The sequence below is a fragment of the Mustela erminea genome, chromosome 6 (assembly GCF_009829155.1).
Source record: "Mustela erminea isolate mMusErm1 chromosome 6, mMusErm1.Pri, whole genome shotgun sequence".
Lineage (NCBI taxonomy): Eukaryota > Metazoa > Chordata > Mammalia > Carnivora > Mustelidae > Mustela > Mustela erminea.
The window spans coordinates 41,315,006-41,342,093 of NC_045619.1; the positions used below are offsets into that span (position 1 = coordinate 41,315,006).

General features: G+C 37.5%; 1 long non-coding RNA gene across 1 annotated transcript in view; it reads right to left on the reverse strand.

The window, feature by feature from the left end:
* The window catches only part of LOC116593097, a 62,064-nt gene that overhangs the window by 15,632 nt on the left and 19,344 nt on the right, over window positions 1-27,088 (reverse strand). The window contains exons 6-8 of the long non-coding RNA XR_004286743.1: window positions 6,220-6,288; window positions 5,531-5,678; window positions 4,796-4,963 (exon numbers count right to left, since the gene is read on the reverse strand). This is a non-coding gene — a long non-coding RNA (uncharacterized LOC116593097). The remainder of the gene's footprint in view (window positions 1-4,795; window positions 4,964-5,530; window positions 5,679-6,219; window positions 6,289-27,088) is intronic.

The following is a 27,088-nucleotide window of genomic DNA, read 5'->3' on the forward strand; positions in this document are numbered from 1 at the left end:
CTAACAAAATAGAATTGGACACAACAGATAGACCAACACATTTAACTCCAGGTTTAGAGTAGAAGCTTATTAAGCCTGTTGGTAACCATCCAACTTAGAGGAGACACCAAGACCTGCTTGTCATTTCAAGAAACTCCTGTTCTTCTCTGTCATATCTCTTTCCTTCATATGCCTGATAATAAAAATGTTATAGTGACTTAATACTGTCATTAATAATGTATAAAATATTTATTACTAGGCATTATGTTAAGTTTCTAAAATAAATAATTTCATTTAACCCTCAAAATAAACCAGCCAGCATCATTAGGAATGATGGTGCCAATGGTATCTTTAACTCAGTCTATCAGCCACTCTCCAAGCTTCATATGGAAGGCTGACTTTTTTTTGAAATGTACTAGGCAAACTCATAGTAAATTCTCTTTCCAATCAGCTCGATAGCACAAGCCACTTCTAAATAGAAGTTCTGAAACTATCTCTGATTATTACACCCACAGATGAGAAATTAACATTGAGAAGTTTGGTGGTATGCCAAAGGTCACCCAGCCAGGATTCAAACCCAGGTGCTCTGACCACAAAAACACACTCCTGGTCTGTATATGCCTTCCTAGCCTATACAACTGCGCCAGTAGCCCTATTTGTTAGGCTAACAGCTTCACATGTATAACCTTCAGATTTTACACTTTATATTAGTTGTTTCTGCTAATTAAACATTTTCTTATGTGTATCTGTGAATGCCCTTTAAGGCTATGAGATACAAGCACTTTCAGTTGAACCTGGTAGTGGGGTTTGGTTGTAAAGATGCACAAGGAACTGGAAGAGCCAGAAAGATCTTTTAGTAGCCATTTGGTTTGCCCTCCTGAACCTGATAAGTCTTTCATCTCCACTCAGACAACAGACATTCTGTGAAATGCAGTCATCATCTGTTACTCACTCTTGTGATTCAGCTTCCCTTTGTTTCAGCATCTGTTCAGTTGTGCTCTACCTCTACCATTGCTACTACTCTTGCTGTTTCTCATCTTAAAAATTCCCAAAAAGGAAGGATCCAACTTGGTTGATAGGTCATTATCCAAAATGAAACCCCCCTATAGTACATTATAAAACATTTGAGGAAAGCCTCTGATATGAAAGAGAGAAAACAAACAGATAGAGGAAAGCAAATTGGAAAAACTATACAGGGAGAAAAAAACTTCAAATTATTAATATATTCACAGAGATACAGAAAAAAATACATCCATGAACCAGTAGGATGGATTGTTAAAAGGCTATTTGGAAATAAAAGAGTTCTTGAAAAAAATGTTTAAAGATGACAGTAGAGTTAAAGTGAATAAGCCAAGAGTGGAAATAAAATGAAATACTAAAAAAATTCAATTAATTAAAAATAAGGCTGAAAAATATGAAAAATAACCAATGATTAAATCAGATAAATAGAAAGCCAATGGCATAATCGTCAATTAAACCCAACCAGATAAATAAGTACATTAAATGAAAATGGTCTAAATACACCAATTAAAAGGCAAAGATTATCAATCTGATTGGGAAAAAAAATGACCCAAATATATATTATGTACAAGAAGCCACTTTAAATGTAAAAATAGGTTAAAAGTAAAAGGATGAAAAAGATGTATGATGAAACCCTGCCAAGAGCCCAGGAAAATGTTTTGGTATAATTGAAATGGTTCATATACATTGTCAAAATTGACTAAACTGTAAACTTAAATGGGTGTGCTTTGTTGTCTATAAATTATATCACCATAGAATTGATGTTTAAAAATTTAAAAATGATTGTAAAATATAAAAACACAACAGAAATCCTGAAATAAATATTAAGGAAATCCCTCAGAAAATAGAAAAATAACAGAAGTGGTCTATAGTAGAACAGTGATAGGAAAATCAGAGAGTTAATTCAATTAACCTATAATAAGGTTAATTCAACCTTATTATAGTACATGTGTTCCAGAAGAAACACAGAAATAGGAAATAAAAATCAATATCAAAAAATGTTAACAGAACTGAAGGACTTGAGTTTCCAGACCGAACGCCCAACACAATGGATGAAAACAGACTCACATGAAGGTGCATTCTTGTAAAATCTCAGGCCACTAGGAAGAAGAGCAAATTTAAAAAATCTTTCAGAGACAAGAGGCTTTACACACAAACCATCAAAAATAATGATGGCATTTTAGCTTCTCATTAACAACAGCAGAAGCTAAGAAACAACAGAACAATGTCTTTAAAATTGCACAGGAAAATGGCTTGCCTCCTAGAATTTTGTATCCAACAAACTATATCACTCCAAACTACATAATTAAGTCCAAAGGTAGAATAAACACATTTTAGAATACACAAGCAAAACCTTTGCCACCCATCCTTTCTTTCTCAGAAAGGTACTGGAGGATGTTATCCTATAAAATGGGAAAGCAGATGACGAAAAAGACTCAGAACATACAATAAAGAGAAAAATGAGGGAAATCGCAGGATAAGATCCTAAGACAGCCCAGCAGCAGGACTTAAAAGCAAGTCTTGAAAGCCACTGTATAAATTTAAGCGGGTTGGAAGTTCCTGAGGACATTACTTCCAAAAGATGAAACTAATAAGAGATTTAGACAACTGGGTGAGAACTGGGGCTTAAATTTGTGATAAACAAATTAAAAGACTAATCATCAATAATGAAGATAATTATCAATTCCAGGAAAAACCCAATGCTGTCTATAAAAAATAATTATAGTATACTATGTTACTCAAGTGTAATGAGCATTTGCATAGTTACAGTCATTTTAATGCAGAATATAGATCCAATAAAATTTTTCAGTACTATAAAACTTTATAGAGAGGATGTGAGAGTGGATGGAAGGGAAGTGTCCGTGTGTGTGTGTGTGTGTGTGTGTGTGTGTGTGTGTGTGAGAGAGAGAGAGAGAGAGAGAGATGGGGATAGGCAAGGAGGGGAGGGAAAGAGCTTCACCTCCCATAGTCAGAAAGCAGTGGATGAAACATCTACAACTGGAAAATTAAGCAGCAGCAGTCTTCTGAAGTTGTTTGTGCTTTTCATAATGAGCATCATAGAACTATTTGACTCTCAATGTAGTACTTTGATATAAGGGAAATTTTATTTCAAAAATATGGAAGAGACGAAAAGATATATATATATATATATATATTTAACAAAGCTAAGCCAAATTGGAAGAGCAGCAGTTGAAAAGATTTAAAGAGCAAATATCACATTACTTCTCCCTCAATCCTTCCTCATTCCTCTCACTGAGTGGATGCATCACATAAAAATATGACTAGCAGTAGGAAAGCGAGGCCCTCACATAACTCGTTATATTATTTGTGAGACTGACATAGTCTTTTTTCTAAAGAGCTCAGCTGATGTACTGAGAATATTAAGCATGGAACATTTCAACACTATGAAATTAAAAACAAGAGAAGTGTATGGAAAGAAATAAGAATGAGCGATTACAAAAAGCAAATGAAATCAAATCTTCATTAGAAGATAATTAAGACCAAGCCCCTGAATAATTCTGTAGCTTCCCCAGGACGTTAATGATAGAAATTGGTAGAGTTATTAGTTTTCTCATGAACCATTACCTCAATAGGTCACTCTCCCCACAACTTATCACTTCTAGCTTTTGTTGTCCTGAAAACACTCAGATATGCTCTGACCATCTGAAGTCATCAAAAACCAATCTACGCCACTTTATTTTACTAAGATTGCCTGAGTCTAGTTTGGGGAAACATATTATCAGAACTGCCTGTGGCTTAACCTCTCTGTTACTGGTGCTTTGCTCTGTCCTTTGGAAGGCCAAATAATAAATTAAAATAGTCTGGCCTCGCTCAGTCCCGCATTCCTGGAACTTTTCTTTCTGATTTGGCCTCTACTAGACCTTCAGTCATGAATTGGGGAAAAACTGGGAATACCTGGTTAGAATATTAACTCTTAGGGCTCTACTTGTCTACTATTGAACAGAACTGGCTAAAAATCATTAGCCAGAATCAAAAACATCTCCTTATTCCCATTATGAGCTGGTCTGTTGATCTCCTACTTTAGGACTCCCTTTGAGAATTTATTTATTTTATTTTATTTTTTAAGATTTTATTTATTTATTTGACAGCGAGAGATCACAAGTAGGCAGAGAGGCAGGCAGAGAGTGAGAGAGGGAAGCAGGCTCCCTGCTGAGCAGAGAGCCCGACGCGGGACTCGATCCCAGGACCCCAAGATCATGACCTGAGCCGAAGGCAGCGGCTTAACCCACTGAGCCACCCAGGCGCCCTCCCTTTGAGAATTTAAAAAAAAATTTTTTTTTTAAAGTAGGGCTTGAAAAAGAAAATAGTGATAATTTTATCCTGCCTTTAAAATACAAAAAGAATCTAATCAAAGAGGACCTGACAATAATTTCCTTTTATTGCCCACATTACCACTGCTAACAACCATGTTAGACCCTTTATATAATATTATCTCTCATCATCAATGTAATTCTTTATAATAGCTATTATATCTGCATATTACAGGTTGAGGACACCAAGGCTTTAAGCAACACAGTCTCCCCTAGAGCACCTGATTGGTCACAGAAGCAGTGTAATCAGCTGGAATTGGATCTTCCCATAATTAGGATCTTCCACTGTAAGGTGTGTCCTGGTAACAAAATTATACCTATCTCAAAGTTGTTGTAAGGATTAAATAAATAAAAAATACAACTAAAGCTCTGAGACTGGTGCCCTGAACACAGTGTTTAAAAACATTTTAGCTCTCAATGAAATTTTAACTGTCATTAGAGACCTAATAAGATAGTAACCTTACCTTTCTTTTCTTTCTATTTCCTCTTGTCCCTTAGCCAAAAGGAAGAAAGAGATGCAATATGCCTTTAAGTAGAAAGAGATAGGTGGTTCCATGACTTAAGTCAATGCTCTTCCTCCAGGAGATCTTCTCTGTTGATCTGTACAGAGGTCCTAAAGGACAGAGCCTGTTCTGAAAATCATAATCCACTTCTTTAACCAGAGTTAGTACCTAGCACGGAACCTACAGTCTTGTGCAGGTTAGTCTTTCAGTCCAATGGTTATTGAAGGAGTCATACTACTTCCCGTGAGTTCCAGGGCCGGCGTCATAAATAAAGGGATGCTTATTGCTCTTTCCCTTCTCTCGCCACGGAGAGTAGAGGTGAGCTCAAGATGAAGTTTGCGTGGATTTCTAACACTCTTTGATTAGCTAACTCATAGCACCATTCTACTTGGATAAAAAACACGCCCTACTTCTAGAAGCTATAGCTATCAGCTGCTTTAGAACAGTTACTTCCATCAAGAGCCTCTCTTAACATTGCTTCAACCCTCAAGCAATCATGCTTCATGCACTTATCTCACACTTTTCCCTATGGACTCCCTCCCACATGCTACATATTCTTAACATTCATATAAATCTCTTCCCTTCATCTTTTCCCAACAAACACCAGCTAGTTCCAGGTGAGTTTTCTTTTGTTCTCCTCACATGAACCTGGGTCTTTAATTAAATCTTGACAGTTTTACTGAGTCAATCCCTTACCTCCCACCTCCAGGCTGTTGGCAGATTCACAGTTGCTGTAAGGCTGCTCATCTCCACCTCCTTCTCTTTCTCTCCTCTTTAGACCTCTCTTGGAGTTTCTTCTAACAATAATGTGAGAAGTGAGTTCTTTGGTGTCCTCCTCATGTGTCTGCCCATAGGAAAGATTGAAAAAAAGAAAAAAGTCAGACTCTGGGAAACATTTCATTATTTACCACTCTATACAAATACTTGCCTTAATCCCAACAGCACATAAATGAATATAGATATAATTCTTCTGTTATTAGAAAGGAGCATTACAATAGTGCATCTCATAAGACCCACATGCACGTACAATCGTTCACCCATCTATGAATACATCTAATACAAATACCTTATTTGCCTACCATGTGCTAATCACTGGTAAAGCCAGAGAGACAAAAGGGAATCAGATGGAAATGGCTTAGAGGAGGGAGGGCCAGACTAGGACCAAGGAAGCCAGTTAAGACAATAGTGCAATGGTGTAGTAGTTCAGGCAAATAATGGTAAATTTCTGAAAGAACCCAAATGGTGGCAGTAAAATTAGGAAGCAGGACAGAGATATGAGATATAAGGAGGCTGTATCGGAAGAATTGCAGGCAATTTTTTTTAGAAGGATGAAGGTAGTTTGTGTTTTAAGAACAAGGGGGAAAAGAAACAAAAGTCTAAGGTACCTTCAACATTTCTGGATGAGACTGGGTGCATGATGTTATCATTCCATCAGAGGGTTATGAAAAATCCATCTAGAGGGAAATAATGGGTGCCATTATGGACACTAAGATACCTGTGGCATATCAAAGTGCAGATAACTGCGAAGTATTTAGACTAATGCCAGAAATATAAATTTGTTGGATTAAATACTTGCCACGGAGTAGAATTTCATGCTTAATGTCCTCAGTGGGTATCAAAAGCTGTTTTATGAGAATATTCAGGGAGAATGGCTTGCAAGACAAAATTATCTTCACTTCAAGAAACACTAAAACACTTCCTTAGGAGCATAAACCATATTATATTGGCCTGTCACAGAACTGCTCTAACTAAAGTGAATCTTTTTTTTTTAATTTAATTTTTTATTTTTTATAAACATATATTTTTATCCCCAGGGGTACAGGTCTGTGAATCGCCAGGTTTACACACTTCACAGCACTCACCAAAGCACATACCCTCCCCAATGTCCATAACCCCACCCCCCTTCTCTCAACCCCCCTCCCCCCAGCAACCCTCAGTTTGTTTTGTGAGATTAAGAGTCACTTATGGTTTGTCTCCCTCCCAATCCCATCTTGTTTCATTTATTCTTCTCCTACCCACTTAAGCCCCCATGTTGCATCACCACTTCCTCATATCAGGGGAACATCATATGATAGTTGTCTTTCTCTGCTTGACTTATTTCGCTAAGCATGATACGCTCTAGTTCCATCCATGTTGTCGCAAATGGCAAGATTTCATTTCTTTTGATGGCTGCATAGTATTCCATTGTGTATATATACCACATCTTCTTGATCCATTCATCTGTTGATGGACATCTAGGTTCTTTCCATAGTTTGGCTATTGTGGACATTGCTGCTAGAAACATTCGGGTGCACGTGCCCCTTTGGATCACTATGTTTGTATCTTTAGGGTAAATACCCAGTAGTGCAATTGCTGGGTCATAGGGTAGTTCTATTTTCAACTTTTTGAGGGACCTCCATGATGTTTTCCAGAGTGGTTGCACCAGCTTGCATTCCCACCAACAGTGTAGGAGGGTTCCCCTTTCTCCGCATCCTCACCAGCATCTGTCATTTCCTGACTTGTTGATTTTAGCCATTCTGACTGGTGTGATGTGATATCTCATTGTGGTTTTGATTTGTATTTCCCTGATGCCGAGTGATATGGAGCACTTTTTCATGTATCTGTTGGCCATCTGGATGTCTTCTTTGCAGAAATGTCTGTTCATGTCCTCTGCCCATTTCTTGATTGGATTATTTGTTCTTTGGGTGTTGAGTTTGCTAAGTTCTTTATAGATTTTGGACACTAGTCCTTTATCTGATATGTCGTTTGCAAATATCTTCTCCCATTCTGTCAGTTGTCTTTTCATTTTGTTAACTGTTTCCTTTGCTGTGCAAAAGCTTTTGATCTTGATGAAATCCCAATAATTCATTTTTGCCCTTGCTTCCCTTGCCTTTGGCGATGTTCCTAGGAAGATGTTGCTGCGGCTGCGGTCGAAGAGGTTGCTGCCTGTGTTCTCCTCAAGGATTTTGATGGATTCCTTTTGCACAGTGAGGTCCTTCATCCATTTTGAGTCTATTTTCATGTGTGGTGTAAGGAAATGGTCCAATTTCATTTTTCTGCATGTGGCTGTCCAATTTTCCCAACACCATTTATTGAAGAGGCTGTCTTTTTTCCACTGGACATTCTTTCCTGCTTTGTCGAAGATTAGTTGACCATAGAGTTGAGGGTCTATTTCTGGGCTCTCTATTCTGTTCCATTGATCTATGTGTCTGTTTTTGTGCCAGTACCATGCTGTCTTGATGATGACAGCTCTGTAATAGAGCTTGAAGTCTGGAATTGTGATGCCACCAACTTTGGCTTTCTTTTTCAATATCCCTTTGGCTATTCGAGGTCTTTTCTGGTTCCATATAAATTTTAGAATTATTTGTTCCATTTCTTTGAAAAAGATGGATGGTACTTTGATAGGAATTGCATTAAATGTGTAGATTGCTTTAGGTAGCATAGACATTTTCATAATATTTATTCTTCCAATCCAGGAGCAGGGAACATTTTTCCATTTCTTTGTGTCTTCCTCAATTTCTTTCATGAGTACTTTATAGTTTTCTGAGTATAGATTCTGTGCCTCTTTGGTTAGGTTTATTCCTAGGTATCTTATGGTTTTGGGTGCAATTGTAAATGGGATTGACTCCTTAATTTCTCTTTCTTCCGTCTTATTGTTGGTGTAGAGAAATGCAACTGATTTCTGTGCATTGATTTTATATCCTGACACTTTACTGAATTCCTTAAAGTGAATCTTTTTCTGATGTCATTGTTTAAATGGAAGGTGTTTATAAGATACAGACTTCGGGGACTCACGCATTTCTCTTCTGGAATGATGACATTGAGAATCTGATTAATGTCTTTTGCAGGCCTCCTCACCCAACCCTGAGAGAAACTCTTGCTCCACCCAGTTCCACCCAAGAGAAACTCTTGTTCCACAGTGTTTACCATAATGTGCAGCAATGGGTGGATTTCTAAACAACAGGTACATTATAGGCATTTTGGATTGCATAACCATGATGAGATTTCACCTTCTTCTCTTTGGTTTCTCTGAAACTTAAGGCTAAATTTAGAACTTATAGCATATTTAGCTTCATTCCTCCTGAATGGTATTTTTTCTTCCTTGTTTTTCTTTGGTCCTTCTGTCTCATACAGATTTTGTGCTACTCAGTTGGATTTTCTTATATCCTTATTAGCAGTTTTAAATCATTCCTGAGACAAGATGTATTGTTTATAAACACTTACAATCATTTCCCTTTAGAGTTCATGAATCTTCATCTTCTTCTACAGATGAAGTCACCGAAGAGAATGAGATGCCCAGAGAGTACACAAAAAAAAGAGAAAAATGGATCCCCCATATTTTAGGGTGAAAATAAGAGGAGGAATTGGCAAAGAAGACTGGAAAGAAATCATGAGATGACCCTGAGAGAACAGTGCCAGAAAACTCAGAGAAGAAAAACCAACTGCAGAGAATCAAATGCTGCAGAGAGATGAACTCTAATGAAGTCTGAATACAGTCCATTGGATTGGATAATTAGATGATGGCCAGAAATGGCAATTTCATTGACTAGGTGGGATCAGTTGCTTGACTCCCAAAGAATGAGTCAAAAGAGAAAATAAGGATAATCCTCCAGTTACGGAATGACTAAGGCACAGAAATAAAGGGCACAGCTATAAGGAATATAGTTGATGGATAATATAAGTGCATTGTGTAGTGACAGATGGTAGCTATACTTGCCGTGAGCATAGCATAATATATAAAGATACTGAATCATTATGTTGTACACATGAAACTTATGTGACATTGTGTGTCAACTATACGTTCTCAAACTTAAAAAAATTAAGATAATTCTCATGAGGCATTTGACTCAGAAGGGAATAGGAGATATTAAGAGACAGCTAGTGGTAGACTTGTGACTGGGGATGGAGTTGTTTTCTATACAGAAAATATTTGGGCATATTAGCACTGCAAGGAACAATTGAATTAAGGGAGTAAGAAAATATGGGAAAGAGCAATATCAATCAGTGGGTCAGGTTTGGGTGACTGAAGTTTAGGGGCAAAGATGATGTTAAAGATTTCAGAGCCCAGCTGGTAGCCATGAAGGTAACTGGAATAGAGGACATTCAAGAAGATTTAAGACTAAGTATTGAATTTTATCATCCATGTAGATACTAAAATCATCCAGGATCATGGCATGACTTGTAAGTCTGTCATCCAGTTGCCAAACCCTTAACAAATTTGGAGTGACTTTGATTGGATGACAGCCAGAACAAGATAGATGATAGTATGGACAGAAGGCTATGTCCAAAATGAAAAGCGATTTTGCTTAAACATAAAAAAGAGATGGTGTGCCAGGGGTAAAGGCAATACTGGGAATAATCTAATACTGCCTTGGAGCCCATGGACTCTGGATAATAGGAGGCAGTTTTAAACAGGCTCCTGTGAGACCTCTGTAGGCAAGGCATTGGAAGAGAGAGATCCAGAGAAGGAACTTCTGGTAGGGCTAGAAGGTGGGACATGAAGTGCCACTCTGTTTTTTGTTAGAGAAAGATTAAAGATGGGGGTTAGAAAAAAATCATATCCACCCTTTCCTCATTTCCTTGAAAAAGTGGAGATGACCATAACACATACAAGCCTCCAAAGGATTACCTGCATTACAGTTTAAGGATGTCCAGCATGGAAAGCAGATCTGAAATGTTGAAGAAATGGAAGCTTCTTCTAACACAAAACAGTAGGTAGCAGCTGCTATAGTGTTGACCACGAAGTGACCTATTCTATGAAACTTCTATTTATGTGGAAGAGGAAGAAGAAGGGAGAAGGGTAAAGAAGATGACCACATCACCAGTGACTGTCTAATTTGTTTTTAAGGTATTAATAAATTTAATAATTAGAGACACAGGGCACCCAAACCTTTCCTTTTAGAACTCATGGGGAATGAATTGTTCAAAAAGCTCTACTATCATCTTGGGGAAGAAACTCTGAACTTGTTTGTATCCTTTCATAAATCAAATGATATCATATATACTTGACTGTCTTGCTTATAACTTTTTTTTTAATTTTTTTTAAATTTTTTATTGATGGAACTAGAGCGTATCATGCTTAGCGAAATAAGTCAAGCAGAGAAAGACAACTATCATATGATCTCCCTGATATGAGGAAGTGCTGTCTTGCTTATAACTTTAATTTAAAAAATTAGTTTCTTTCATGTGTACAGCTTAAAAAAATACCTATTAGTAGCTATAGTCACTTTGATGTCCTAGTAATTCTCAGTGAAAATTTTTAAGTGAAATATAGAGGTCCATTAATGTTTCACATGGGGTTCAAACTCTTGGGCTTGGGAGGGGTGATCCAAGTAATCAGATTTTTTCTGCAAAGATCATTTTGTATTGCATGTTTTCACACTTAAATCTTACAGAGTTTTAATTTAGAGCTTTGAATACTGCACAATCCGGGGAGCAGCCAGATTGACACACTAAATCTTAATGTTCCTAAATTAAAAAGTCAGTAGCTATTTGCCAACTAAATTTTCAATCTGCTCCATCAATTCCTGCATAAAAACTATACCCTCTGGAATTCTCCATTTTTATAGCTCTCTTCCTCATAATGAATAATGTATATTTGATACAGTATCCAGCTCTGCCCTTTTTGCTTTAATCTTGTGTATTTATATAATTTTATAGGTGTAAAATTTTCTATAAAACTAAAAAGGATTGTTACAGTGGTTATTTCCAACATAAATGGTGCATTGTAAAAACAATTATAATATTATAAATATTGCTATTGTCTTTTCACCAAAACAACCCAAACCAATTTAGAATCTGGAGCAGACAAACTGTTCCAATATTGCTATCTTACACGTTTTATTTAAAATAGTTATGTTTTGCCCATCATTTTTATCTGATTTTTGAAACTATACACGAGCTATTGAATACTCAGTTCAAAGTAGAAGCAATCATTTAAAATGAACTTGCTTCAAGTAGATCTTCCTGAAAGTTAAAAAGTGAAAGCTGTTATGTTCATTGACATTTTCTGCTATCAAAGTGCAGCACTTCAAAACAGAAAACTGAACCATAGAAGTAGCACAGTTTACAGAAGAAATTGGACATAAAAGTTTTTATTGTATTTAAATAAGCTTTTTCAGATCCACCACCTTTCCCGGGACCAGTCAGGTGAAAGTCCGTCACCCCACCCATCACCTTATCTCAACTTCCTTTTACATTGGCAGTAAAATATGACAGTGTTTTCTTTTATGGCTTATTGCATTGCTATCATACTAAAAATAAGAATCCACACTCCAAGAATATCTTTACAGTTCTTCCTCATTTTCCTAATACTTTTGTAATTATTTAATCCATACCATTTAACTTATAATGAATGTGAACTAGAATTCCAATTTCCTTCCTTCCTTCCCTCCTCCCCTCTTTTTCTTCTTTCTTTCCAAATGTAAGCCAGTTGCTCCAAAACCTTATATTAAATAATATATTCTCAGGGTGCCTGTGTGGCACAGTTGGTTCAGCAGCCAGCTTTTGGTTTCAGCTCAGGTCATGATCTTGCTGTTGAGAGACCAAGCCCCACCTGGGGCTCCATGCTTAGCACGAAGTCTGCTTAAGTTTTTCTCTCCTTCAACCCCTCCACTCATCTCTCTAAAATAAATAAATAAATCTATAAAAATGAAAATTCTTTCCCCATTGATTTTTTTCTTAAAGATTTTATTTATTTATCTGACAGACAGAGATCACAAGTAGGCACAGAGGCAGGCAGAGAGAGAGAAGGACAAAGCAGACTCCCTGCCGAGCAGAGAGCCTGATGCGGGCTGGATCCCAGGACAGAGGCTTTAAACCACTGAGTCACTCAGGCGCCTTCTTCCCCATTGATTTTAATGGCAATTTTACCATACACAAAATGCTGGCATTAGTAATCATTTACAATATCCTAGTGCTTATGACATGCCAGGCATTATTCTAAATACTTTACACATATTGCTCTTACAGCAACTCTATGCAGGATGGACCATATTATCCCTGCTTGATGGATATGAAATATGAAATAACAAAAGTTTAAGATTTACCCAAGGTTACACACTACAGTGCTCTCTTCTGCCGCACACACCTTATCCTGAGCTCTGTTCTGTCCCATTATCAATCCCTCAGCAGGCATCACACTTTCATTTACTGTAACTTGTGATATCTACCAGGGAATATACTCTTCATTGTTTCTTTTCTGTTTCCTCAGTCCATCTTTAACATAAATGTCATCATTACCTTAGAAGTTAAAAAATATACCTTGAATGGAACTGTATGAAATTTACAAATTTGAGGAAGAACTGGTATCTTTAGAACACTGTATCATTCCATCCAGGAACATGCCAAGACTCCTCATTAACCTGGATCTTCTTTTTATCCCCCACATTAAAATGTTATGGTTTTTGTCATTTAAGTTTCATATACTTCTTGCTGAATTTATCCAGAGACATTATATTTTTTCCATAGTTTTTCATGATATTCCCTGCCCCTTTCAAGTAAAACATCAGTCAGAAAGTTTGTGATTCATACATATCTCTCCCATCTTACTGAATTCTCTTATTTGCTTCTAAAAGATTTTCAGTTAACTAGGTTGGGTTTTGAGACATTTATTTTCTAAAGAGAAAAATAACTGTATCCATTTCTTTACACTGTCTATACTTCCTTTGGTTTCCTGTTGCATTGCTTTGATTATGATTTCCAGAACAATACAAAATAAACTGGTAAGGCAGAAAGTATTGTTGCCCCAGTATCTGTTCTCTCCTTTGTCCATAGGAAACCCTGATTTTTACATGGACACATGACTACTCAGAATAAGAGCTACAGTTTTCCAGCATTCCTTGCAACAAAGTGTAGCCACTGAAGCAATTACTAATCAATGTAAGCGAATTATGTGGTAACATCCATGAGCATCCTTTAAAAACTAGCAAATACCACATTTGTCTCCTATCCTAATTGTCTTTTTCTCCATCCTCTGCCTTAAACACAGATATGCTATCTGGAACTTGAGTTGTATTCTTAAAATATGAGATGGAAGACCACACCCAGATAGAAAAAATCTGGGTACCTGAAGAGGCCATGGAGTAGACCCACTCTGCCACCCTTAACAGCCCCCTCCCCTGTGTTCATTCTCTCTCTCTCTCTCTCTCTCATATAAATAAATAAAATCGCTTTAAAAAAATAATGGAAATACTACTTGTGTTTCACTACTTAGTATGGTACTTACCATTGGATTCTCATGTATATTGTTTCTCAATTTAGCACAGTTTCCTTCTAACTCTAATTCATGAAGATTTAAAAATCAGAAATAACTATTACTTTTATCAAATGACTCTTCAGCATTTATTTAGATCAGCACAGTTCAACAGAACTTGCCACAATGATGGAAATGTTCCCTTCTGTGGTAATTCCACAGGCCCCAGCTGCATGTGACTACTGAGTACTTAAAATGTGGCTAGTGGAAATGAGGAACCAAATTTTTAAAATAATATAATTTCAGTTACTCAAATTTCAATTGTAATAGTTATATGTGACTAATATATACCATGTTGGACAGAGCAAACCAGATGATTATATAGATATTCTCTTTTAGTTAATAGAAGATATTTAAATAATAGGTATAGTAATGCAAAAGCAACCCTAATTCCTAGAACAAAATCTTGCTAATGCTAGATTTGACTTGCTAATATATTATTAATGTAATAATATGGAGAAAATTGCATTCACCAGGATTCCTAGGGAAAGCACTATATTTGTTCAGAAGAAAGGCTTCATAAATCTCTTGGGGTGGCATATAAGACCTAGAGGGAATGTGCAAATAACAAGGATAATAGAATTTGCTCTCCATAATTGAAAGTGTATGGAATTTTAATTCCCAAACAGAAGAACTGAGAGGGACAGAATAGAGCCTGAGAGGCTGACTACTACTTAAGAGAAGAAGGAGAGAAAAATAAAACATTAGGGATACTGGGAAAAGGAACTGGGAAGAAGAGAAAGTTCAGGTAGAAATTTTTCTACAAGATTCCATATACCATGAGATATAATTCCTGCTTTGGTCTCCCCAAATTTTCAGTAAAGTCCATAAAGATCATTAATGTTGTGAGAGGTGTGTGTGTGTTATTTACTGGATGTCTTATAGATATTCTACTTTTTTGTCCTCCCAGCCATTGGTAGGATTTAATTTCCTCAACCTTTAAAATTACTTATGACATCCACTGACCAATAAATGTAAGTGGAAGTAACGTGGGTTATTTCTAGACAGAAGCTTTTAATGCCTACACATGGTTTTCCATATTCACTTTTCTCTGGCATGGCTTTTGGTCATATTCCAGAAAATGGAATGTCTGGCATGTATAACCATAAATGAGGTCTATATTCAGCGAAGTCCACAGTCTACTTGTGGTAGACATGGGGTGAATGGCAAATAGATCTCTGTTGTCTTAGACCACTAAAATTTTTAGATTGTTACTACAACATAACCCAGTCTATCCTAACCAATACGGAAATTGGTAGTATGGAGTGGAGTGCTGCTGTATTAAAAACAACAACACTAAAATATTTGGCACTGGATTAAGGAATGGGAGATAGACAGTGAAGAAAAAACACTGTTATAGCATGAAAAGATGAAAATCTATTTTATACAGTGAGAAATCACTTTATGCAAAGTAAAAACAAAAGCATACAGCAAATATAAGAATTACGTCCAGAAAAGAATTGTGGTTATACTGATACATGAAGCTGAATGAAATCAAATAGGAAAGAAGTCATCAATGTTTCTGAGGGACTTGTACTGCAAAAGTACCACCAACCTAGGCTAAAAACAGTATGACTGTAAGACAACCACAGGTCTCAATCTTCTATGGAATAGAAAGTGGGCCAATAAAGCTGTTTGCTTCAATCAAGGACACAGTCCTTGATGCCCACTTCATATATAACTGAAGGGAATAAGAGAAGAATCTCTGAGAGGTGGAAGCTAGAACAGTGATGAAGAATGGATGATCAAGAGAGCCAACTCAGGGCAAGCTTGAGGAAAAATCCCTACATCCATAAAAGGGGCACTTTTCCTGTTACCCAACTTTTGTATATATTGAGTGTATGAGGGGCAGGTAACATTTTTAGTTCAGAAGTCTGTGGAAGCTACAGCCAGTCTTGACACAGTCTATTAGGCCTTACCTCTTTCTTTATGAAGAGACTATCACACATCACCCAGAGATCCTGACACTGGTTTTGTTAGACTATTGAAATTTTGAGTAGTCTCCCTTAGATAGGAAAAAAAAATGGACTTTGAATGTAGAAAGGAGAGTAAACCAAATAACTGGCAACCAGTAAGGAGTTCTCTAGTAATCATTAGGACTATTTGCAAATATTGCATTTCTTTCTACTTCCAGGATGAAGGCAAATTTGTTCTTACTTGACTTGTAAAAGTTAGATGAAACATGTGACTTGCCTTAGCCAATGATATCTAAGTAGAAATTATTGATATAGATACATGCATGCATATACATTATATATATACTATATATATACATAAATATATGCATGTATATACATTATATATACTATATATACACATAAATATATATACTATATATACATAAAAATTATATATACATAAATATATACATAAATCTATATTATTAGTATATTATATAGATAGGTACTTGCATATAATATGTAGACATAAATATATAATATTTATATATATAAATATTAAAATATATAAATATATATATATACAAAATCTCTCTGACAATGCATTAAGAGCCAGAATATGATTCCCCATGTCTCCTCCCTCTGCGAGCAGTCACTAAATAATTTCCAAACGGTCGACTCTCTGAAAGCCTGCATCCCTGTATGAAGAAGTCCCCAGCTGACCCTCAGCAGAGGAAGCGAGAAATAAGCTTTCATATTTTTAAACCACTATGAGTTTGGGGTTATTTGTTACCACAGCAAAACTTGTGTGTCCTGACAGATATAATGCGATTGGGTTTTCTGAGTAAGCCAGAGAAGGGGGTGGGTTCTGTACTCAGTGCTGCACGGCCAGATGGTGACATCCTGAGGAGACAAGGAGGCAGATGTCTTTTGGATTCTATTCAGGACATAGGCATCCATACTCATGTACATTTATTGTTTGCCTTTTGTGCTATGATTTTTCAGTTTTTGTATTAGTTACGCTAGCCTTAAAAATGGGTAGACAAATTTTATGGGGTTTATCCCCCACTATGATTTGGAATAGTGAGAGGAACAAAGGAATTACCTGTCCCTTAATTACTCTTTTAGGTTCCCTTAGAAAACCATTATGATCAAAAGTATTTCACTGAAAGGTGAAAGATACCTAAATTAAACTAGCTTTAGAGAAGGAGAAGAAAAGGAAAAAAAGAAATTTATTATTTTTCATGTAAGAAATACAGCAGTAAAAAAAAAAGAAAGAAAGAAACACAGCAGTGACTCAAGCAATGTTGGGATCTTTCTCTTTTTTTCTTTCTTTCTCTTTTCCTTGACTTCCCTATCTGTATCTGAGTGTTATATCTGTATGTGTGGGCACACCTGTCTTAGTCTCCATCTTTCAGAGAGTTTCTGACCATGTGTCTGTCCTTGTCATTGTGTCCCTGTCCACATCCCTTTCTCTTCCTCTCCCTCTCTCTTGTCTCTCATTGTAGATGGGCTTAATTTGTGTGGGAAGGGGTATCTGTGACCCTTCCCAGTTATAGATTCACATGATCCCTGTTAGAAATCCAGAAAAGAACTTTTTCCATAGATGCAAATACAAAATTATAGGAAAGAACTCCTATTAACTCTATTTGGATCACATGCCGTATGTTGAATCAATATATTCAGAGATATTTGCAAATATGATTCAACATGATGGATTTGTTTCTGTGGCCAGAAATCAGTGTACTGTGTTTCCCCACTATCATAGTATCATATAATTGAGGATGGGGATGATTTATCCCCAAAATAAAGAATGGTACTGACCAATATAGGAAAAAAGAGAGAGAGAGAGAGAGAAAGATGCAGGCAGAGACATAGTTGTTAGGTAAACTCCGTAGGTATCTGTCCCCCAAAATATGGGCTTAGCTCTGGAGGGGAATAAATCTTTGGCAACATTTTTCAATTCCTTCCACAATCATTGGTCTGCCCAGGTTTTCCTAACTGTGCTTGAGTCAATTTTGATAATTTATATATTTTTAGAAAATGTAGATTTTCAACTTTATTGGCAAAAAGTTGAACAGGCTTTTCCTTAAAAGTCCATCAAAATGTAAGCCAATGGCATAATGCCAAGAGCAAATCGGTAAAAGCTATTCTCTGGAGGACTAAAACAAAAGTATTTCAGGCTGCAGCTCTCTCTTGGTTTGGCTTAATCCAGGAATAAAATTGAGTGTCTAGAGAATGGATGGACTGCATATCCTTCAGGCAATTCTACATATATATTGCTTCTCACAATTGAGATTTTGATAGGTACTGGGCAGCAGAGATTTCTAGGTTATAACCCCTGACAAGATCTTGGAGCACAAATTATTTTACAATGCTCAATTCCATATGTTTCATTGGTCAGTCAAAATGGAGTGAGTTGACAGTCTTGTATGAAAGTTGAGAAATATAAATAGGATATATCTGAGGAGAAAACACAATGTCCGTCCATAGAATAAGTACTTATGGATAGGGCCAAGCTTTTCTCAGAACAAAACACAACACAGAATGACAAGTAACAGTCTGTGAGAGCTGAGAGAAGCTACCATGCCACTGTCAGACGGTACAGATAAAGCAGGTGGAAAAGAAAGCATCGTTAGGGTTTCATCAAGAAAGTCTCAGTGGAGATGGGCTTTGTGAGATGAGAGGGATGTCAGAGGGCAGAAGGGATGCAGATGAGCAAGAAAGAGCTTCATGAGCATGTCTGTGAATATATTTCTTTAGAGTTTAGGGAATGGCTGGAGGGATAAAACAAAGGTTGGGTGAAAAGAGGAAACAAACTGTTGTCCAGCCACAGTAGTGTAAGGAGGGCCAAGCCAAACACTGAACCATGTGGCAAGTGGCCTGAGGTACCAAAGACCCTGCAGGTCCCAGTCCCAGCTGAGCTTCCAGTGGGATTCCGCTACATGACAGACCCTAGCTACAGTCCCATAAAGCAGAGGAAGAGTACAGCTAAGCTCTGACTGAATTCAAACCAACCCTGAGAAATATTATAATGCTGTCATTTTAAGCCACTGTGTCAGGGCGTGGCCTATCCCACTAGGATACACTCAGGTCTGGAACTGCTTGCTTAACCTTGTGCTGCCCTTATACCAATGTGTGCAAAGTAATGGGCCATATCCTGACTCTCAACCAACTTTCACAAAGGTCCTATGAATTTCTTTCTTCGTTCAGAAGGAAGACCTCCGAGGTGGGGGTATGGAAGAAAAGTGAGTACAGTACCAATGTTGTTAACTATACCGTGCCTATTAATATTCACCTTGCACAAACTTTTTTCCATTTTCCCCACATAATAAAATGTGTTCCTTCATTATGATTTCAATGACACTTGGAATTACTAGATGTTATAAATCCAAGCTTCTACATTTTTTCCATTAAGATGTACATGATGGCTAACATTTCCATGAGTGAACTGTTGCATGGGCTGATCTCATAAGTTCCAAAAGCCCACTGTACTAGCTATACAATGCTCTTGTCTTTGTTTTTTAATGCAGCCCAGTTTGGAGGTGTTGAGTTCATGACTATTAGTGAAAATCTAGAATGCAATTTAAAAATATAATGTTGGGCACCTGAGTGGATAAGTGGGTTAAGCCTTCAACTCCTGATTTCAGCTCAGGTCATGATCTCAGGGTCCTGAGATGGAGCCCTGTGTTGGGGCTAAGAAGGGAGTCTGCTTGAGATTCTCTCTCTCTCTCCCTCTGCCCCTTCCGCAACTCACACACTCTACCTCAAATAAAAAAATCTTGTTTTTAAAGTATTTTATTTATTTGTTTGACATATAGAGATCACAAGTAGGCTGAGAGGCAGGCAGAGGGGTGGGGGGAAGCAAGCTCCCTGCTGAGCAGAGAGCTCGATGTGGAGCTCCATCCCAGGACCCTGAGATCATGACCTGAGCTGGAGGCAGAGGCTTTAACCCACTGAGCCACCCAGGCGCCCCTCAAATAAAAAATCTTTAAAAAATAATAATAGGGGCGCCTGGGTGGGTCAGTGGGTTAAAGCCTCTGCCTTCAGCTCAGGTCATGATCTCAGGATCCTGGGATGGAGCCCCACATCGGGCTCTCTGCTCAGCAAGAAGCCTGCTTCCCCCTCTCTCTCTGCCTGCCTCTCTGCCTACTTGTGATCTCTGCCTGTCAAATAAATAAATAAAATCTAAAAAAAATCATCTTCATCATCATAATAAATACCATGGGAAGTTTGTTGGAATAGCTCATTCCTTGATTCAACTTTACCAGACAATGGGAGAAAAAAATACTCTGATTCTTTACTTACTCCATTCCCCTCTATGGAAACTGCCTTTCTTTTTTCACCTCTCGGTAATTTAGCCTTTAACAGCCACTTGCTCTAATTCTCTATCAAAAGGCAGCATCAATTGCTCTTTCAACTGAGTCTGATAGCCTCTTAAATGTCCTTCTATGATGGAAGACTGCATTTTATCAAATTACTTCTTTCTATGTCTCTCTGGCTGTGAGGACATACTCTTACTCTTTCAGTTCCAGAATGAGTACACAGCAAATAGCAGGCACTTTGTAATTCTTGGCAGAACTGAAATTAAATATGAAAACTAAAAATGTTTCAGGAACTGTAAGCAATCTTCAGTGGAAGAAAATATTCTCTTGATTAATTTTCACAAGATCTTTTTAAGAAAGAGATGAATTTTGAATATAATTACTTATAAATTAATTGTAAAGCAATGGTGGAGAATAATAGAAAAATGAGAACCAGAAATAGCTCAAATATAAATATAAAAATCACGGAGAGGAAGCAAGAAGGTGGAGGAGTAGGAAACTGAAATAGCATCAGGTCCCAGGAGTTCAGCTAGATAGTTATCAAACCACTCTGAACACCTACAAACTCAATAGGAGATAGAAAAGAAGAGCAGCAATTCTAGGAACAGAAAATCAACCACTTTCAGGAGGTAGGACGCGTGAAGAAGTGAATCCAAAGCAACGGGAAGATAGACCATGGGGGGGGAGGGGTCGGCACCCGGCAAGCTGTAGAGTACAAAATCAGAACTTTTAGAAGTCTGTTCCACTGAGGGACGTCGCTCCAGAGGTTACGCAGGTGTGGAGCCCTCGTGGGGACAATGTGGTCTCGGGACCCGTGGGGTCACAGAAAGATCTGGGATGTCTGACTGTGGCAGAGCTACCAGGTATTGGAGTGGGGAAGCTGGCTATAAAGATGAAGCCAAAGAGTGAGCTCTCAGCTTGGGGTTACCTTAAACCATGATCCAAGGCACAGCCGGGCTACTGCTCTTTGAACAGGGACCCCACAAGTGGCAGATCCAGAGAGACCCCCTCCTTCCTCTTTGAGGAGGACAGGTGCAGGAGCGTGAGGCAGGAATCTGCTGGGTTTGGAAACTCACTGTGTGCCAGAGACAGAAGCACTCGGTCACAGGCCGGGTAAGCATGGAGTGGGTGGGAGAAGAGAAGGATTGACTGCTTTTCTCTGAGGGCACACTGAGGAGTGGGGTCCCAAGCTCTCGGTTCCTCCAGGCTGGAGATTAAGAGGCCACCATCTTCATTCCCATCCTCCCAAGCCCTACGGAAAGTGTTCAGGGAACAATAGCTACCATGAGCGAATGTGAGCAGATTACTTAGTCTGGTCCCCAGCAAGGGCTGTGCAATTCCGCCTTGGGCAAAGACATTTGGCCCCTCTCCAGAAGATCAGCAAGAACATCCAACCAAGACCAAGTTCACCAATCAACCAGAACTCTGTAACTCCAGAGCTAAGAGAAAGCAATCCATAGAATTCATGGCTTTCCCCCCATGATTCTTCAGTCTTGCAAAGTTAAATTTTTAAATTTTATTTATTTCTTATTCTATTTTTTTTAACTTTTCCTCTTTCCTTTCTAAACATTTTTTTAACTATTTTATCAATACCTTTTAAAAAAATCTTTTTAAATTTTCATTATTAAAGTCATATCTTATCCCTTCATTGCATTTAACCTTATTTTTTGTATACATGTAGGTTATTTTCTTTAAAATTTGGGGATATAATTTCTTCTAATAGATCAAAATATACCCTAAATCTAGCTCCAACCTAATCACATTCTTTCCTCTTTTTCTTTTTCTAATCAACTTATCTTATCAATTCTATATACCAGCATATCTGACAATCTGGAAGAAGTGGAGGCACACCTAGAGACATATACACTACCAAAACTGAACCAGAAGGAAATAGAAAACCTGAACAGACCCATAACCAGTAAGGAGATTGAAGCAGTCATCAACAATCTCCCAACAACAAGAGCCTAGGGCCAGATGGCTTCCCAGGGGAATTCTACCAAACATTTTAAGAAGAATTAATACCTATTTAATTTATTTTATTTTATTTTATTTTTTTTTTTTATTACCTATTCTCCTGAAACTGTTCCAAAAAATAGAAATGGAGGGAAAACTTCCAAACTCATTTTATGAGGCCAGCATCACCTTGATCCCAAAACCAGACAAAGATCTCAGCAAAAAGGAGAATTACAGACCAATATCCTTCTCACCAAAATACTATGCAATAGTATCCAACAGTATGGAGGGCACATTGCATGGAGCACTGGGTGTGGTACATAAACAATGAATTTGGGAACACAGAAAAAAAAAATAAATAAAATAAAAATGTTTAAAAAGATAAAAAAAGGATTATTTACCACGACCAAGGGGGATATATTCCTGGGCTGCAAGAATGAGTCAACATCCACAAATCAATCAATGTGATACAATACATTAATAAAAGAACAAGGACCTGGTGATACTCTCAATAGATGCAGAAAAAGCATTTGACAAAGTATAGCATGCTTTCTTAAAGATTTTTAATTTATTTATTTGAAAGACAGATCACAAGTAGGCAGAGAGGCAGGCAGAGAGAGAGAGGAGGAAGCAGGCTCCCCGCTCAGCAGAGAGCCCGACGCGGGGCTCGATCCCAGAACCCCGGGACCATGACCTGAGCTGAAGGCAGAGGCCTTAACCCACTGAGCCACCCAGGAGCCCCTACAGCATGCTTTTTTGATTAAAGCTGTTCACAGTGTAGGGATAGGAGGTACATACCTCAATATCATAAAAGCCATCTATGAAAAACCCACAGCCAATATCATTCTCAATGGGGAAAAACTGAGAGCTTTCCCCTTAAGGTCAGGAACATGGCAGGGCTGTCCACTATCACCACTGCTATTCAACATAATACTAGAAGTCGCAGCCTCAGCAATCAGACAACAAAAAGAAATTAAAGGCATCCAAATCAGCAAAGAAGAAGTCAAACTCTCACTCTTTGCAGATGGTATGATACTTTATGTGGAAAACCCAAAAGACTCCATTCCAAAATGCTAGAACGCATATAGGAATTCAGTAAAGTGTCAGGATATAAAATCAATGCACAGAAATCAGTTGCATTTCCAACAGCAAGACAGAAGAAAGAGAAATTAAGGAGTTGATCCTATTTACAACTGTACCCAAAATGATGAGATACCTAGGAATAAACCTAACTAAAGAGGTAAGAACCTGTACTCAGAGAACTATAAAGGACTCTTGAAAGAAATGGAGGAAGACACAAAGAAATGGAAAAACGTTCCATGCTCATGAACTGGAAGAACAAATATTGTGAAAATGTCTACACTACCTAATGTAGTCTACACATTTAATGGAATCCCTATCAAAATACCATCAATTTTTTTCAAAATGGAACAAATAATCCTAAAATTTATAGGGAACCAGAAAAAAACCCAAAAAGCCAGAGGAATGTTGAAAAAGAAAGCCAAAGTTGGTGGCATCACAATTCTAGACTTCAAGCTCTATTACAAAGCTGTCATCCTCAAGACAGTATGGTACTGGCACAAAAACACATAGATCAATGGAACAGAATAGAGAGCCCAGAAATAGACCCTCAATTCCATTGTCAACTAATCTTCTACGAAGCAGGAAAATATGTCCAATGAAAAAAAGACAGTCTCTTCAACAAACGGTGTTGGGGAAGTTGGACAGCCACATGCAGAAAAATGAAATTGGACCATTTCCTTACACCACACACAAAAATAGACTCAAAAATGGATGAAAGACCTCAATCTGAGACAGGAATCCATCAAAATCCTGGAGAAGAACACAGGTAGCAACCTCTTCAATCTCAGTCACAGCAACTTCTTCCTAGAAACATCGCCAAAGGCAAGGGAACCAAGGGCAAAAATGAACTATTGGGACTTCATCAAGATCAAAAGTTTTTGCACAGCAAAGGAAACAGTCAACAAAACCAAAAAACAACTGACAGAATGGAAGAAGATATTCACAAATGACATCTCAGATAAAGGGCTAGTATCCACAATCTATAAAGAACTTATCAAACTCAACAGCCAAAGAACAAATGATCCAATCAAGAAATGGGCAGAAGACATGAACAGACACTTATGCAAAGAAGACCTCCAGATGGCCAACAGACACATGAAAAGGTGCTCAACATCACTCGGCATCAGGGAAATACAAACCAAAACCACAGTAAGATACCACCTCACACCAGTCATAATGGTTAAAATTAACAAGTCAGGAAATAGACAGATGCTGGTGAGTTTGCCAAGAAAAGGGACCCCTCCTACACTGTTAGGGGAAATGCAAGCTGGTGCAGCCACTCTGGAAAACAGCATGGAGGTTCCTCAAAAAGTTGAAAATAGTGCTACCTATGACCCAGCTATCTCACTACTGGGTATTTACCCTAAGGATAAAAATGTAGTGATCTGAAGGGGCACGTGCACCTGAATGTTTATAGCAGCAATGTTCACAATAGCCAAACTGTGGAAAGAACCTAGATGTCCATCAACAGAAGAATGGATAAAGAAGAAGTGGTATATATATACAATGGAATAGTATGCAGCCATCAAAAGAAATGAAATCTTGCCATTTGCAACAACATGGATGGAACTAGAGGGTATTATGCTGAGTGAAATAAGTCAATCAGAAAGACAATTATCATATGATCTCTCTGATATGAGGAATTTGAGAGCCAGGGCAGGGGGTTTTGGGGGGTAGACAAGGAAAAAATGAAACAAGATGGGATCAGGAAGGAGACAAACCATAAGAGACTCTTAATCTCACAAAACAAACTGAGGGTTGCTGGGGGTGGGGGGTAGAGATACAGTGGTGGGGTTATGGACAGGGGAGGGTATGTGATATGGTGAGTGCTGCAAAGTGTGTAAGCCTGATGATTCACAGACCCATACCCCTGAGGCAAATAATACATTTTATGTTCATAAAAAAATATATAAAAATCGTGACTAATTCTCAAACATAATTAATAATACAATGACAAATCGATTGCTTTTTTAGCTTTCTAGTATCCTCTATTCTTTCTAGAACTTGAAATCCAGTTTATAATTTGATTCTAGAAGCAAATACTATATTCCAGGTCAGTATATTATCTATTAGGAGATCCTCCATCATTAACTTCAAGGCAAGGTCTTAGTTGTCAGGAGAATGGAGGAAAGGAAAGCAAAATAACTGACCAGTTAGGACTTTCCTCCTTTTATCTATCTTTATGGCCACAGAAGAAATAGAGATAAATCAGAGATTGGAGACAATGATTATTAAAGTTCCAGTTAGAATCTTCAGACAACTCAGAAGCTATTATAGTCACCAAAACAAAAATGGATATTAATGAAAAGAATAATCCATGGAATTTCTGAAAGGGAATAGTTCTACCAGCAATCCCAAAGCCTGACTGACATAGCACCCAAATTCGTAGCCATATTTCCAGGAAGATACCCCACTGGTAGAGCAGAACAGCAGTGTTAGACTAAGCTGAGATCTCACATGGATTTTGTCAACCATCTTTTAAATGGCCTTTATTAAAACAGAATTTACATGATAAACCAATTATAAATATGCCATTATAAGAGTTTTGATACTTGATAACTACCACAATTAGTAATCATCATTACTATCCACACATAGAACAATTCCTTACCCAGAAAAATATTCAGTGTCTCTTTGCAGTCAATCCTACCTCATTCCTAGACCTAGGAAATCACTCATCTACTCTCTCTCTCCCAGTAGGTTAGTTTTGTATTTTCTAGAATGTCAAGCAATAGAATCACACAGTACATATGCTTCTTTGGCTTCTTTGCTGCATATATTTTTGAGAGTTTTCCATGTCATTGTGTGTTCTTTTGTCTTTATTATTGAGCAATATTTCACCGTACAGTCGTACCTCAGTTTGTTTATTCACTCGCTTGCTGATGGACCTTTGAGATGTTTTCAGTTTGGTGGTATTATGACTAAATTTGCTATGAATTTCATGGGTGAGGCTTTGTGTTGACATATATTTCTACTTATCTTAGGTAAATACCTATGCATGGAATTATCTGATGATTTGACAACTGTATGCTTAAACTGTAAAACTGTTTTCCAAAGTGTGTGTACTATCAGACACCCCTTCCAGCAATGTATCAGTTACAGATGTTTCCCATCTTCAACACTTGATACTGTTAATCTTCATTTTTTTTTAAGGCATTCTAGGGGGTGAGAAGTCATCTATCACTGTAGTTTTAGTTTGCATTTTCCTGATGACTAATAACGCTGAGCATCTTTTTATGTATCTTATTGGCCATTTATCTATCTTTTTTTTTTTTTTTGCCAATTATCTGTCCAAATCCTCTGCTCATTTTATTATTGGATTGTCCTCCTGTTTTCGAGTTAGAAGAGTTCTTTATATATTCTGGATACAGTTACCTTTTTCATGAATACTGAAAACAATTTCTCCCAGTCTGTGGTATGCCTTTCATTTCTTCAGTGGTTTCTTTGAAAGAATAAAAGGTTTTAATTTTGATGAAGTCCAATTTATCTTTTTAAAAAGAATTTATGGTTTGTACTATCAAAGAAACGATTGCCTACTCCAAGGTCATACTGATTGTCTCTTCTACTTTCTTCGAAAAGTTCTATAGTTTTGGCTTTTACATTTGGGGCTGTGATCCATTTCAAGATGATCTTTGTATATAATGTGAAGTACATGCTGAGATTCATTTTATTCCTGTGGATATCCTGTTATTCCAATACCACCTGTTGAAATATTAGCAACAGACCCATTGAATTACCTTGAAATCATAATCAAAACTCAATT